The 14588-nt window shown below is 39.1% G+C and overlaps 1 pseudogene; it reads right to left on the bottom strand.

The window, feature by feature from the left end:
• The window catches only part of LOC138835147 (leucine-rich repeat-containing protein 14B-like), a 79525-nt pseudogene extending 65832 nt beyond the window's left edge, over positions 1–13693 (bottom strand).
• Between the last annotated feature and the right edge of the window lie 895 nt (positions 13694–14588).

The raw sequence follows: 14588 nt of genomic DNA, 5'->3' as shown, positions 1-14588 counted from the left end.
AATGACAGAGATTTCATCCCACTCCAGCCAATATGGCTAGAGCAGAAACAACATCACATAGCATATGAGGATGCCAAGAGAAAAGAGTCCTGTTTGTAGGAATGCAAATTAGTGCAACTACTATGTAAATAAGCCTAAATTGATTTCCTCAAAAAAAATAGTACTGTATGCTGCAACCATGTCATGATTGGGTATTTTATTTATTGAATATTGTTAGTGGGAGTAGGTATTGAATTTAGAGCCTTGAACTTGCTAGGCTGGTGCTCTCCCACTGGAGCCACACCTCCAGCTCTGCTTTATGCTGGGCCACACCTCCAGCTCTGCTTTATGCTGGTCATTTTCAAGATGGAGTCTAGCAAACTTTCTTAGGCAGGTTGTCTTTGAACTGCGATCCTCCATATCTTAGCCTCCTGAGTAAGATTACATGTATAAGTTATCATCATTTGGCTCACACTTAGGCATCTATCTGAAGGAATGAAAGTCATAAAACAATAAATGTACTTATATATCCATGTTCATTACAATACTTTTCTTAATAGCCAAACCTGAGAAAAACCCAGATGCCCTATAACTGATGAGTGACTCCAAATATGTGCTCTATATATACAATAGGCAAGGAAAAGAACCACATGGTCATCACAATATATGGGGGAAAACATTTGACAAGATCCAACACCGCTTTATGATGAAAGCTCTGGAGAGTCCAGGAATATATGGGACATTCGTCAATATAATATAGGCATATATAATATAGACAGACCTACAGCCAGCATGTATTTAATGGTGAAAAGTTAAAACCATTCCCTCTAAAATCAAGAATGAGAGAAGGATGTTCACTCTCTCCACTCCTCTGCAATATAGTACTGGAATTTCTAGTTAGAGCAATAAGGCAGGAGACAAACGTAAAGGGATCCATATAGGATAAAGAGCCCCATGGATTCCTTTCCTAAGTTACTTTGGCTGAGTTAGCAGGGTATAAAATTAACCCCAAGCTGGGCACTGGTGGCTTATGCCCGGCATCCTAACCACTCAGAAGGCTGAGATCTGAGGATCGTGGTTCAAAGCCAGCATAGGCAGGAAAGTCCGTGAGGCTCTTATCTCCAATTAAGCACCAGAAAACCCAAAGTGTCATTGTTGCTCAAAAGTTAGAGCACTTACCTTGAGCTGAAGAGTGCTGGGACAGAGCCCAAGCCCAGAGTTCAAGCCACATCGCCAACAAACGAAGAAAGGAAGAAAGAAAGGAAGAAAAAAAGAAAGAAAGAAAGAAAGAGAGAAAGAAAGAGAGAAAGAAAGAGAGAAAGAAAGAGAGAAAGAAAGAGAGAAAGAGAGAAAGAAAGAGAGAAAGAAAGAAAGAAAGAGAGAGAGAAAGAAAGAAAGAGAGAGAGAGAAAGAAAGAAAGAAAGAAAGAAAGAAAGAAAGAAAGAAAGAAAGAGAGAAAGAAAGAAAGAGAGAAAGAGAGAGAGAGAAAGAGAGAGAAAGAAAGAAAGAAAGAAAGAAAGAAAGAAAGAAAGAAAGAAAGAAAGAAAGAAAGAAAGAAAGAAAGAGAGAAAGGAAGGAAGAGAGAAAGGAAGGAAGGGAGAAAGGAAGGAAGGGAGAGAGAAAGGAAGAAAAAGAGAAAGGAAGGAAGGAAGGAAGAAACCCCCCAAAATCAGTAGCTTTTCTGTATGCCAATAAGGAGAAGAGTGAATCTGAAATCAGGAAAGAAAGTCCTTTTGTAATAGCCTCAAAAAACACTTTGGAATTACCAAAGAGATGAAGGACCTCTGTGATTAAAACGTTAGAAACAGGTTTAAGGAAGTAGAAAACCTCCCATGCTCCTGGATTGGAAGGTTTAACCATGAAAATAGCAATATTGCCCAAAACTATCTACAAATTCAATTCAATACCCATCAATATCCAACAAAATTCTTCAGTGATATAGAACAAACAATCCACAAACTAATCTGGAATATTGGAAGACCCTGAATAGCACAACCAATCCTTAGTAGGAAGATCAGTGCTGGAGGAATATCAGTACCAGGAGGAATATCAGTACCAAGCTTTAATCTCAATTAAAAAGCTATAGAAATTAAAACAAACCAAAACAACTTGGTACAGGCACAAAATAGGACAGAGGACCAATGGACTAAAATAGAAGAACCAGAAATGAATTTACAGACCCATAGCCACCTTATATTTTATAAGGGAGCCAAAGGATGGCAAAAAGGGCAGCCTCTTCAAAATTGATGCTGGCAGAGTTGGCTACCCAGTACTTGTGCAGAAAACTGAATTTAGATCCTTATATATCAACCTGCACCAGAATCAACTCCAAATGGATGAAAGACTTTAATGTAAGATCAGATACCCTGATAATATTACAGGAAGATATAGGGGACACGTTAGGGGGTAGTACAGTTCAAAACTTACTAAGTAATGATCCAGAATCAGAACAAATCAAAGACTAGGTAAATGGGATTGCATACAACTGAAGAGTTTCTGCCTGGCAAAAGACATGCTTTAACAATTGCTGGTGGGGATGTGGCCAAAAGGGAACATTACTACACTGTGGTTAGGAATGCAAACTGGTTTAACTACTCTGGAAAGCAATATGGAGGTTCTTTAATAGACTAAACATATAACTTCCCTATGACCCAGCAATTTCACTCCTGGGTATGTATCTAATTGTCTAAAATCAGGCTATACAAAATGCCACCAGCATGACCATGTTCAATGCATCATTGATTACCATACACAAGACATGGAATCAGTTCAGATGTCCCTCAATGAATGAATGGATCAAGAAAATGTGGCCAGGCACTGGTGGCTCATGCCTGTAATCCTAGCTACTCAGGAGGCTGAGATCTGAGGATCGTGGTTCAAAGCCAGCCTGGGCAGGCAAGTCCAATAAACCACTAGGAAAAAATGGAAGTGGTGTTGTGGCTCAAGCCGTAGTGCATTCGCCTTGAGCTGAAGAGCACCAGGACAGGGCCCAAGCCCAGAGTTCAAACCCCACGATGAGAAAAGAAAAAGAAAATATTGTATGTAACAATGCTCAACAAGAAATATACTCATTGCCTTACTCATGTAACTGTAACCACTCTGTATAGCAAATTTAGAATAGAACAAAACTGTTTTTCCAAAAGAAAGAAAATGTGATATGTATACACAGTGTAATTCTATGCTTCCATTGGAGAGCATGACATTCCCTCGTTCATAAGGAAATGAAAAACTTGGAAAAAAAATTATAGTAAGTGAAGTAAGACAGACCCAAAGAAATACAAGCTGCATAATTTCCCTCATTTGTAATAATTAAAATGTGCCTATAAATCTACAAAAAATTCCAATGGATAGTAAAAGACAAATAACTACACTTGGACATAATGAATTAAACAGAAGTCTAAACATTCATACAGTGAGACCAAAGGAGGATATCCTCAATAGAGGGCTCAATAGGTATGTACATATGAGCATATAAAATGATATTTATAGAAATGAACTCCAAAAAATGGAAGTAAAAAGTTTTTTTATTGTACTGTTTCAGTTTTTTAAAATCTTTCTTCTCTTCTCTTCTTTCTTTTTCTTTTATTTTTTCTTAATTTTTATTTATTTTTTACTGTGAATATACTGTACAGAGGGGTTACAATTACATGGACAAGAAAATGAGTACATTTATTATCAAGCATTGTAGCCTCCTCCTTTGTTTCTCCTTCCCGTCCCTTCCCAACCTCCTCCCCCCCCACCCCAGCCTTCAAGCCCCCCCCCCCAAAGCTGTAAAGTTCGTTTTCGACATAACGACTTGTACACCTCATTGTTGCAATGGGTCCACCTCTATCTTTATTTAAACGACTTGTTTTTCCCATTACTCTCCACAAATTAAACCGACATCAAATACAGTGAAAGCAGGGGTTATACTGTGGGGGAGGGACATACAAAGCAACAAAGAAATTATCTTATAAATGTGTTGGAAACAATCGCATGAAAGAAAAAAAACTGAATACATATCTTAGGGTTCATTTCCCTAACATCACCTTATCTGAACTTTTTTGCTTGACTCAGACATATACTAGATATTGCAAATCAGGGAAACCTTGGGATCTATGTTTTTTTGGGCTTGGCTTACTTCACTTAATATAATTTTTTCCGAGTCTTTCCATTTCCTAACAAATGGGGCAATGTCATTCTTTCTGATGGAGGCATAGAATTCCATTGTGTATACGTACCACATTTTCTTGATCCATTCATCAACTGAGGGTCATTGGGTTGGTTCCAGATCTTACTATGGTAAGTAATGCTGCAATAAACATAGTTGTGCTGGTAGCTTTAGTGTGGTCTTGATTGTAAACATTTGGATAAATGCCCAAAGTGGGATTGCTGGGTCATAGGGGAGCTCTATGTGGATACATTTAAGTAACCTCCATACTACTTCCCAAAGTGGTTAAACAAGTTTACACTCCCACCAAAAATGCAGTAAGATTCTCTTCTGTCCAAATCCCCTCCAGCATCTGTTGTTATTAGAGTGCTTGGTCATAGACATTCTAAGTGGGGTGAGGTGGTATCTCAATGTTGTTTTGATTTGCATTTCTTTTATGGCTAGAGAGTTTGAGCATTTCTTCCTGTGTCTATTGGAAATCCTTCTTTGTTCTTCAGAGGAGTGTCTCTTTAAGTCTTTAGCCCCCTTATTTATTGGGCAGTTTTTTTCTTTGAGGATTTGTTGTAGGGGGATTTAATTTTTTCAGTTCCAGGTATATTTTAGATATGAGACCATTGTCCGTTGTATGGCTAGTGAAGATCTTGTCCCAATCTGAGGGCTTTCTATTGATCTTGCTTGCTATATCTTTTGCCATGCAGAAGCTCTGCAACTTCATACAATCCCATTTGTCCAACCTTTCTTTGATTTGTTGTGTTTCTGGGTCTCTATTAAGAAAATTTCGGCCTGCACCAAGGAGAACTAGGATTTCTCCTATTCCATCCTGTAATGTTTTCAGAGTGTCTGCTTTGAATCCGAGGTCTTTGATCCATTTGGAGTTGATTCTGGTGCAGGGTGATATATAAGGATCAAGCGTTAGTTTTCTAAGAGTAGTTAACCAGTTTTGCCAGCACCATTTACTGAAGAGGCTGTCTTTCTTCCATTCTATTTTTTTTAGCTCCCTTATGGAACATTAGATGGCTATATGACTGTAGGTTCATTTCTGGGTTTTCAATTCTATTCCATTGGTCCTGAGGTCTGTTCTTGTGTCAGTACCAAGCTGTTTTGATTACTATGGCTTTATAGTAGAGTTTGAAATTTGGTATTGATATTTCTCCAGCATTGTTCTTTCTGTTGAGGAGCCTTTTAGCTATTCGGGATATTTCATTATTCCATATGAATATTTGGATTGCCTCTTCTATTTCCTTGAAGAATGAGGTTGGAATTTTGCTAGGTATCACATTGAATTTATAGATAGCCTTGGGAATTATTGCCATTTTGACGATGTTGATCTTTTCAATCCAGGAGCATGGGAGGTTTTGCCATTTTCTAAGTTCTGCTTTGATATCCTTTCTTCAGGTTTTTAAAATTTTCATCATAGAGCCCTTCACTTCTTTCGTTAAGCTTATTTCTAGGTATTTTTTTTTTGTGGGGTTATTACAAATGGAGTTGCTTTCCTAATTACAGCCACACTTTTCTCTTTGTTGGCATACAGAAAAGTCATTGATTTGGGGGGTTTAATTTTATACCCTGCTACTTTGCCAAAGTTTTGAATCAGCTTGAGTGATTTGGGAGTGGAGTCTATGGGTTTCTTTAAATACAAGTTCCTGTCATCTGCAAATAGAGAGAGTTTTACTTCTTTTCTTATTTGGATCCTCTTTATGTTTGCATCTTGTCTTATTGCTGTAGCTAGGCATTGTAATAATAGATTGAAGAGAAGTGGAAAGAGTGGACATCCTTGTCCTTGTCCTGAGTTAAGACGAAATGGCTTTAGTTTTCACCATTAATATAATGCTGGCTGTAGGTTTGTCATATACAACTTTTATTGTATTGAGGAATGTTGCATGGATTCCTAATTTTTCAAAAACCTTCATCATAAAGGGGCGCTTGATCTTGTCAAATGCTTTTTCTACATCTATTGAGATAACCAGGTGGTTCTTATCCTTGCTCCTGTTGATGTGATTAATTATATTAATTGATTTGCGTATATTGAACAAGCTTTGCATCCCTGTAATGAATCCTGTTTTATAAGAGTGTATGATTTTTTTATGAATTGTTGATGTATCTGTTGAACTAGATTGTATCTGCAGACTATTGACTGGGCAAATACAGACTTTGGTTGATGGTTGCCTTCAGATCATGTTCTAGCACAAAACTGGTGTTATTTTCATCCCAAATGGGCAGAGTAAGCCGGAAAAATAAACACAAAAAAATAGCAAGTCCGGGTATCTCACTCCCACTCATGATAATCAGGGACAAAATAGATAATGAATAATCCAGAGTAGTGTTCCCAAATAGCTCTATAAACACTGCTGGCCAACATGATAAATGAAAAGATTGAAAACCTACAAAGGACTCTGTATGAGCGTGATAGTGAGAGAGAGGAGGCAAACCAAGATTTATACACGAATAGCATGAGTGTGAGGAAGATACTCAAAAACTAATACACGACTTGCATGAGCAGCTTGAGAATTCTCAAAGAGAAAGGTAGGAATGGCATAGGAAGTCTAAGAACACTCAAAGAGAACTACAGGAATGGTGTGAACGTGAGGAAGCTAAACAAAGTGTAATACAGGAATTTAGAGAGCAGGATGAGAATAAACAAAGATCACTAAAGGCATTCATGGAATCCATTAACAAAGAGGTGAAGGAAGTCGGGAGACCACAAATGGAATGCTGAAGGGAAACCAACAGAAGGAATGGAAGTCCAAGGAAACCATAACCAATCAACTAAGTGATTTGAGAATAAACACTGAGCAACAAATTAAGGAAGTAAAGAAGTTCATACAAGATCTAAAACAAAGCTTCAACAAAGAATTTGAAGCCATCAAAGCTGACCAATTAGAAGGAAAAGAAATAAAAAACAAAGTAGAAAGTCTTGACAGCAGGTTAGACCATGCAGAAGATCGAATCTCGGGAATTGAAGACAGCCCAGATATTATAGAGAAAGAACATACAACCATCCAAGACAAGTCCAAGAAATATGATAGATCTATCCAACACTTGGAAAACACAAGCAAAAGGAATAATCTGAGGATAATGTGTGTAGAGGAGCACCTAGAAATAGAAGTTAATGGTCTAGGAAATTTGTTTAACAGGATCCTAGCAAAGAACTTCCCAAACATGCAAAAAGATAGGCCTATTCAGATACAAGAAACTTTTAGAACCCCAAATAGACAAGACGAGAATAGGACACCCCACTGCAACATTGTAATCCACACAGGATCAACTCAGACCAAGGAAAAGATCCTTAAAGCTGTCAAGGAGAAAAGATTAATCACCTATAAAGGGCAACCAATTAAAATCACCTCAGATTTCTCAGCAGAGAGAATGAGAGCAAGAAGAGCCTGAAATGATTTATGCCATGCCCTAAAAACAAACAACTATCAACCAAGAATACTGTACCCAGCTAAACTCTCCTTCATAACTGAAGGCCAAATAAAAACCTTCCATAGCAAAGAAAAAAAAAAGAAACAATATATCTCCACCAAACCAGTCCTACAAAAGATTCTTAAAACCAGGGAGACCACAATAAAGGCCAAGAAACTGCACACAAACTGAGAATCCAAGAACCATAGGAAGAACCCAGTTTTTGCAGCCCCCAAGAAGGTGGATAACATGGCAGGAACTCCCAAATACCTCTCAGTCCTTTCTATCAACATTAACGGACTTAACTTTCCAATTAAGCGACATAGACTGTCTAGTTGGATTAAAAAACAAGATCCTTGTATATGCTGCCTTCAGGAGTCACATCTTGCCCCTAAAAACAAACACATTTTCAATGTGAAAGGCTGGAACAAAATCTACCAAGCAAACGGCCTCCATAATCAGGCGGGAATTGCAATCCTAATACCAGATAAAATAGACTTCAACTTAAAATTTGTGAGAAGAGATAAAGAAGGTCTCTACAGATTAATTAATGAATCTCTCCTTCAGGAGGATATTACAATTCTAAGTATCTTTCGCCAAACAAAGGAGCACACAAATTTATCCAAGAAACACTACGTTCCCTCAAATCCCACATAGATCCAAAGACATTAATTGTTGGGGATTTTAACACACCACTCTCCCCACTAGATAGATCAACTCGGCAAAATCTCAAAAGAGAACCCGCAGGTCTAAACAACTGCATAGATCAACTAGTTTTAACAGACATCTACCGAATATTTCACCCAGCAGCATCAGAATACACGTTTTTCTCAGCAGCACATGGAACATTTTCTAAAATAGACCACATTTTAGGCCACAAAGGAAGTTATACTTTGCATTCTCTCAGACCACAAGGGAATAAAGTTAGAACTCAACACCAAAAGCCACCAAATAAAGTCCGGTAACACATGGAGGCTGAACAACACACTGCTGAATCACAAGTGATTCATGGAAGAGATTAGAAAGGAAATTCAAATGTTCATGTTATTTAACAAAAATGAGCACACAAATTACCAGCTCCTCTGTGACACAGTAAAGGCAGTACTCAGAGGCAAGTTTATAGCTCTGAGTTCCTACATCAACAAATTAGAGAGATCTGAAACCAACAATTTAATGAGACATCTGAACCTCCTTGAAAAAGAGCGGGAATATAAACCCCAATCGAGTAGATGGAAAGAAATAATTAAAATTAAATTAGAATTAAATGAATTAGAATCCAAAAAAACTATAGAAAGAATCAACAAAACAAAGAGTTGGTTCTTTGAAAAAATTAACAAAATTGACACACCCTTAGCAAACTTATCAGAAAAAGAAGAGAACACACCTAAATAAATAAACTCAGAGATGAGAATGGAAACATCACCACAGAAACAACCAAGATTCAGAACATTTTAAGGGAATACTTTTCAAAACTTTATGCTAATAAGTTTCAGAATTTGGCAAAAATGGACCTTTTCCCAGCAAATATTGACATGCCAAAACTAAACCAAGATGAGTTAAACCATCTCAACAGGCCCATATTAAGCATTGGAATAGAAACAGCAATAAGAGCTCTCCCATCTAAGAAAAGTCCACGACCAGATGGTTTTACAGCAGAATTCTACAAGTCCTTCATTGCAGAGCCCACACCAATACTCCTCCAACTCTTCAATGAAATTGAAAGAGAAAGTTCACTACCGACCACATTCTGTCAAGCCATCATAACCTTCACCTTCATCCCAAAACCAGTTGGGGACTCATCAAAGAAAGAGAACTATAGACACATTTCTTTGATGAATATTGATGCCAATCTTCTTTCTTTCATTCCCTTCCGTTGTTGTATAAGATTTCTGCAACCTTCATCTTGTATATAAGCTCATCTGATTTGGGAAGGGGGAACACAGAAATAGTGGGACAATAGGAAAACCAATCTGCAGTTGGATATGAACTATACAACTTTTGGAGGGAGAGAAGTCAGAAGGTGGAAAACTGGGAGAGAATGACGGATGGGGTGACCCCGTTCGAAAGAAAATGTACTCATTACCTGAATTATACTACCCCTGTGGACATCACCTTTACAATAGAGTTTTTAAGAAAGAAAATGTATTTTATTTCTAAATAGAAGAAAGAAGAAATGGTTGGAACTGGGAACACATTAATTGAAGTAAGCCATGTTCAGAAGGACAAAGGTCAAATGTTTTCTCTCATATGTTCATGCTAGACCTAAAAAGATAACATATACATAAACACATAAAGAATGTTTGTAATTTAGGGGATTGTTGAGGAATGATATAGAGGAAAGGAAAAACAAATGTTAGCTGATGAACAATATAGAAATACAGTGCACCTGTGAAGAGAGCAGAATGAAATTCAGTGAAAGCATTTGAGTAATAGATAGTACTGGAGATAGGAGAAAATTAGAGCAAAAGAGGATAGCAATAGAGTAAATTACACACATGTAAAAGGGCATGGTGAAACCCGTTTGAATAATAACCATACATTGAAACAAGCGAATGACAATCAGGAAAAACAGGTCTTATCCAGGGTATAGGTACTAGTGGCAAGGGGAAGGGAGAAGGAAAAGGAGAGTAAATAAGATCAAACTACTCTATGCTCACGTGTGTATAATGGATAATGAAGCTTGTTGTGATTGGTTTGGGAAAGGTAGAAGGGAAAAGAGGGAGAGAGGAGGGATTGAGTCTAATGAAAGTGCATGGTATAAGTATGGACATGTCAAATTGTTCCTCTGCAACTAATTGATGCTAATAAAAATATACAAAAGGAATTGTTATGCACTAAAATGTGATTATTAATTTAAGTTTAAAAAACGATTATATTTGTTGGAAGTGTGCTATTCCAGGTAAATAAAGAGATGGCATTAAGACCACTTTCAGCGATCATTTTTATAGTTTGTTACTAGAGAAACTCTGCTGATTGTGTAGAGTACCACTATACTATAATGGTAAAAAAATCAGAATCACTACAGATCTCTCTACACTGAATGCAACAAAGGCCTGGGAAAGTATGATCCGAGCCTTGAGAATCAATAACTGCCAGCGCAGACTGATTTAACCAGGAAAGCTAGCAATCACATCCAATGGAGAAACTAAAATTTGTAAAAATAAAGAAAAAAATAAATGGATTCATAAACAATAAGCTATCATTACAAAGAATATTAATATGGGGAACACAACCTGAAGAAAGCAATCATGAACAGAAATTCACATCAGCAGATATCACTAGAAGTCTGACTTAATAAGCTCAGGAAGAAAGGAAAGAAGAAAAACTTAGGAAAGCAGGAAATTGACAGGAAACACAATGCATCTCTCTATAATAATCATAAATATTAATGGACTCAATTCATCAATAAAAAGAAAAAAACTGCAGATTGGATCAGAAAACAAGACCTATCCACCTGTTGACTTCAGGAGACCCACCTCACAGCCAAACATAAAAACAAACTCCAAGTGAAGGGTTGGAGTAAGATCTACCATGCAAATATTCCCAGCAAGAAAGCAGGAGTAGCTATCATGATATCTGGCAAAATAAATTTTTCATTAAAATCAATACAAATAGAAAAAGAAGGATACTACATACTTATACAGGGAACAATCCAAGAAGAATATATAACCATTATTAGCTTATATTACCCAAATACTGGTGCACACAAATATGTTAAGCAAATACTCTCAAACTTAAAGAATAAAATAGATCCAAATACTATAATACTGTTGTGCCCAGATCGCAGGACCCCCACCAAAAAGAACACAAGGGTCAGACTTTACAACTGTTTTAAGTTTTTATTTAGATGGGCTGCAGCTCAGGCCTCTTCCTACACTCCGACACAGCGGAGACTAGGAAGAGAGCCCTGAGATAAGGACTTGCAGGGCTTATAAAGGCTCACAACCCTATGTACCACCACGTGTTGCTCTGCTAGCTGAAACAAGCAACAAATGGTCACTGCCTCATAACCATTCATTCCCTGCCCCGCCCCACCCCGCTTGACTTATGGTCCTGAGACACAATCTTGTGGCTCCTGCCCAAAATTAACTCCAACAGCACTCGATCTTGAATGAGTTCTTATATTTCTAGTCCCTCTCTGACAGTAGCCATAAACAACAATAAAATAACAATCAGTCCATTTTTCTTTTCTTGAGGCATATGCAAAATGGTTGGTTAGGATGCTTGGAGACTTCCCATGTTTCCCCTGGTCGTCCAGGGCAAAGGGGTCAGCTGGTCTGGAATGGGTGCAGTGGACCCAAGCAGCAATGCCATCTACCTTAAGGGCAGGAGGAGTAGCCAGTAGCACCATGTAAGGTCCCTTCCACCGTGGTTCCAGAGATCTCAGGTTGTGTCTTTGAACAAGCACCCAGTCCCCTGGTTTAAACGAATGGGCGGGGGGTAAGAATAGAGGCAGAATCATATAATGCTCTAAACTGGGGCCACACATTTTTGTGGACAAGCTGTAGATAGTCAAGTTTACATTGAAATTCAGTATCACTCAAATCAGCAAGCAATTCAGTCTGAAGGCTAGGGATAATGGGTGGAGGGTGTCCATACATTATTTCAAAAGGAGTAAAGCCAAGCTGATAGGGTGAATTTCTTACTCTAAACAGGGCAAAAGGAAGGAGCGATACCCAGTCTGTGCCAGTCTCCAAAGCCAATTTAGTTATGGTCTCTTTTAGAGTCTGATTCATTCTTTCCACCTGCCCTGAACTCTGGGGTCTATAAGCACAGTGCGATTTCCAATCCATCTCCAGTGCTGCGACTATTCCCTGACTTACTTTTGAGATGAAGGCCAGTCCATTATCCTACCCGATGGTGGATGGAAAGCCATACCTGGGTAGGATTTCTTCCAGGATCTTCTTAGCCATGACGTTCACGGTCTCATGCTTTGTTGGGTAAGCTTCAACCCAACAAAAACTAGCAAATATTTATATCCAAATTTTCCAGTTTTATTTTCTGTGAAGTCTACTTTCCAATACACACCTGGCCTATCTCCATGGAGGCAAGCTTCTTTTGTAACCGGTTGAGTGGGGGCATTGGTGAGCTGACAGGCTTTACAATTTTTAACAATGTCCTCAATGAGTTGATTTCCTTGCCTAATTTTTACTTCTGAGTCGGAGCAAGTCCTGCATTCTTCGGGTTCCCATGTGAGAGGTCCAATGGATTTTCTTAAGTATCCCCTTTCCTAACCTTTGTGGCAAGATAAGTTTCCCCTCCCCAGTTTTTCAACAGCCCAGGTTTTATAGACCATGGGAATTTTCTTTATCCACTCCAATCTTCTTGGGAGTACTGAGGCTCATGAGGCAAATCTCATGGCCCTGGATCTACTAGAGTCAGTACTTCTGCTCTGGGCTGGAGGGCCGCCTCCTTAGCTGCCTGATCAGCCAAGTTATGTCCTTTGGTTATAGAATCAGTTCCCTTTTGCCGGGCGCTAGTGGCTCATGCCTGTAATCCTAGCTACTCAGGAGGCTGAGATCTGAGGATCACGGTTCAAAGCCAGCCCGGGCAGGAGAGACCGTGAGATTCCTATCTCCAATAAACCACCAGAAAACCGGAAGTGGTGCTGAAGCTCAAGTGGTAGAGCATTGAGGTGAAGAGCTGAAGGACAGTGCCCAGGCCCAGAGTTCAAGCCGACCAAAAAAAAAAAAAAAAAAAAAAGAATCAGTTCTCTTTTGATGTCTCGGCAGTGCATAATGGCAATATTTGCTGGTTCCCATAAGGGAGGGATGAGGCTTAAAATTTCTTGTTTGTTTTTAATAGCCTTTCCCTCAGCTGTCAGCAGCCCCCTCTCTTGGTAAATGGCTCCATGCACATGCATGGTGGCAAAAACATACTGACTGTCTGTGTAAATGTTTAGTCTCTGCTCTTTTCCCATCTCTAGGGATTTTGTTAGCACCACTAGTTCTGCTCTTTGTGCAGACATTCCCTTAGGGAGTGCTTCTGCCCACACTATCTCAGTGTCTATGGTGACTGCTGCACCAGCGTACCTTTTTCCATCTTGAATGAAACTGCTGCCATCTGTGAACCAGGTATGTTCGGTATGCCATAGTGGCAAGTCCAACAAGTCTGGCCTCTTTTCTTTGGCCAAGTCTCTCTTTTCACGCTCAATTTCATGTTCTCTATCCTTCCTTTCCTGTCTTTGCTCCTCTGTCTCTCTCTTATTGTAAACCTTTTCCGCCATGGCTACTAGATCCCTAATAAACTTTTCACCAAGTCTGTGTAGAGCCAGCAACTTTGGCTTTATGTCTGGTGCAGCTTGATTTATATAGGCAAACATAATCATCTGAGTCGACTCCTGGGTCTCAAGGTTTTGACTAAAAACTTCCATGAGCCTCTCAAGATATGCTGCCAGACGTTCACTTCCTCCCTGTCTAACATCATAAACTTTGGCCATGTTAATAGGTCAGTGAGCTGCCAACTTGAGACCTGCCAACAGAGCCTGGCGATAGAGGAGGAGTCAATTCCTAACTTCAACAGTATTACAGTACCATGTTGGTCAGATCTCAGGAAAATAGGCAGCGATCAAGGCAGGATCTGTGATGGGCACTCCTGTGGGCCCAGGGATATGTTTCCAGGATGCCTCTCAGATATGGTCTCTCTCTTCAGTGGTAAAAAGTACCTGCAAAAGCTGACTACAATCATCCCAAGTGGGCTGATGAGTAAAGAGAATAGTTTCAAATAAACGAATTAAATTCTGGGGTTTCTCAGAAAAGGGGGCATTTTGGGCAAACCAATTGTATATATCACTGGTAGAAAATGGCCATTTTTGGGATTTCTGTCTACCATCCACATCCACAGGATCTACAGTGCATAAGAGAAAAACAGCTGCATTAGATGGCATCGTCGAGTGACTGGCCCCTCAGAAACTTTAAGGGCAGGTGCCGAGTGTTTGGCTGCTGGTTCTATAGCTGCCTTCTCCTCTTGAATATTCTCAGGCTCCACAGAAGGAACCTGGGAAGGGGAGTATGGGGGAGGAATATTTCTTCTTCCAAATCATCTCCCTGAAAAA

The sequence above is a fragment of the Dipodomys merriami genome, unplaced genomic scaffold (assembly GCF_024711535.1).
Source record: "Dipodomys merriami isolate MVZ:Mamm:240054 unplaced genomic scaffold, mDipMer1.0.p SCAF_23, whole genome shotgun sequence".
Classification (NCBI taxonomy): domain Eukaryota; kingdom Metazoa; phylum Chordata; class Mammalia; order Rodentia; family Heteromyidae; genus Dipodomys; species Dipodomys merriami.
Note: the sequence above shows the minus strand (reverse complement) of the source record. Positions and strands in the feature narration are given on the sequence as shown.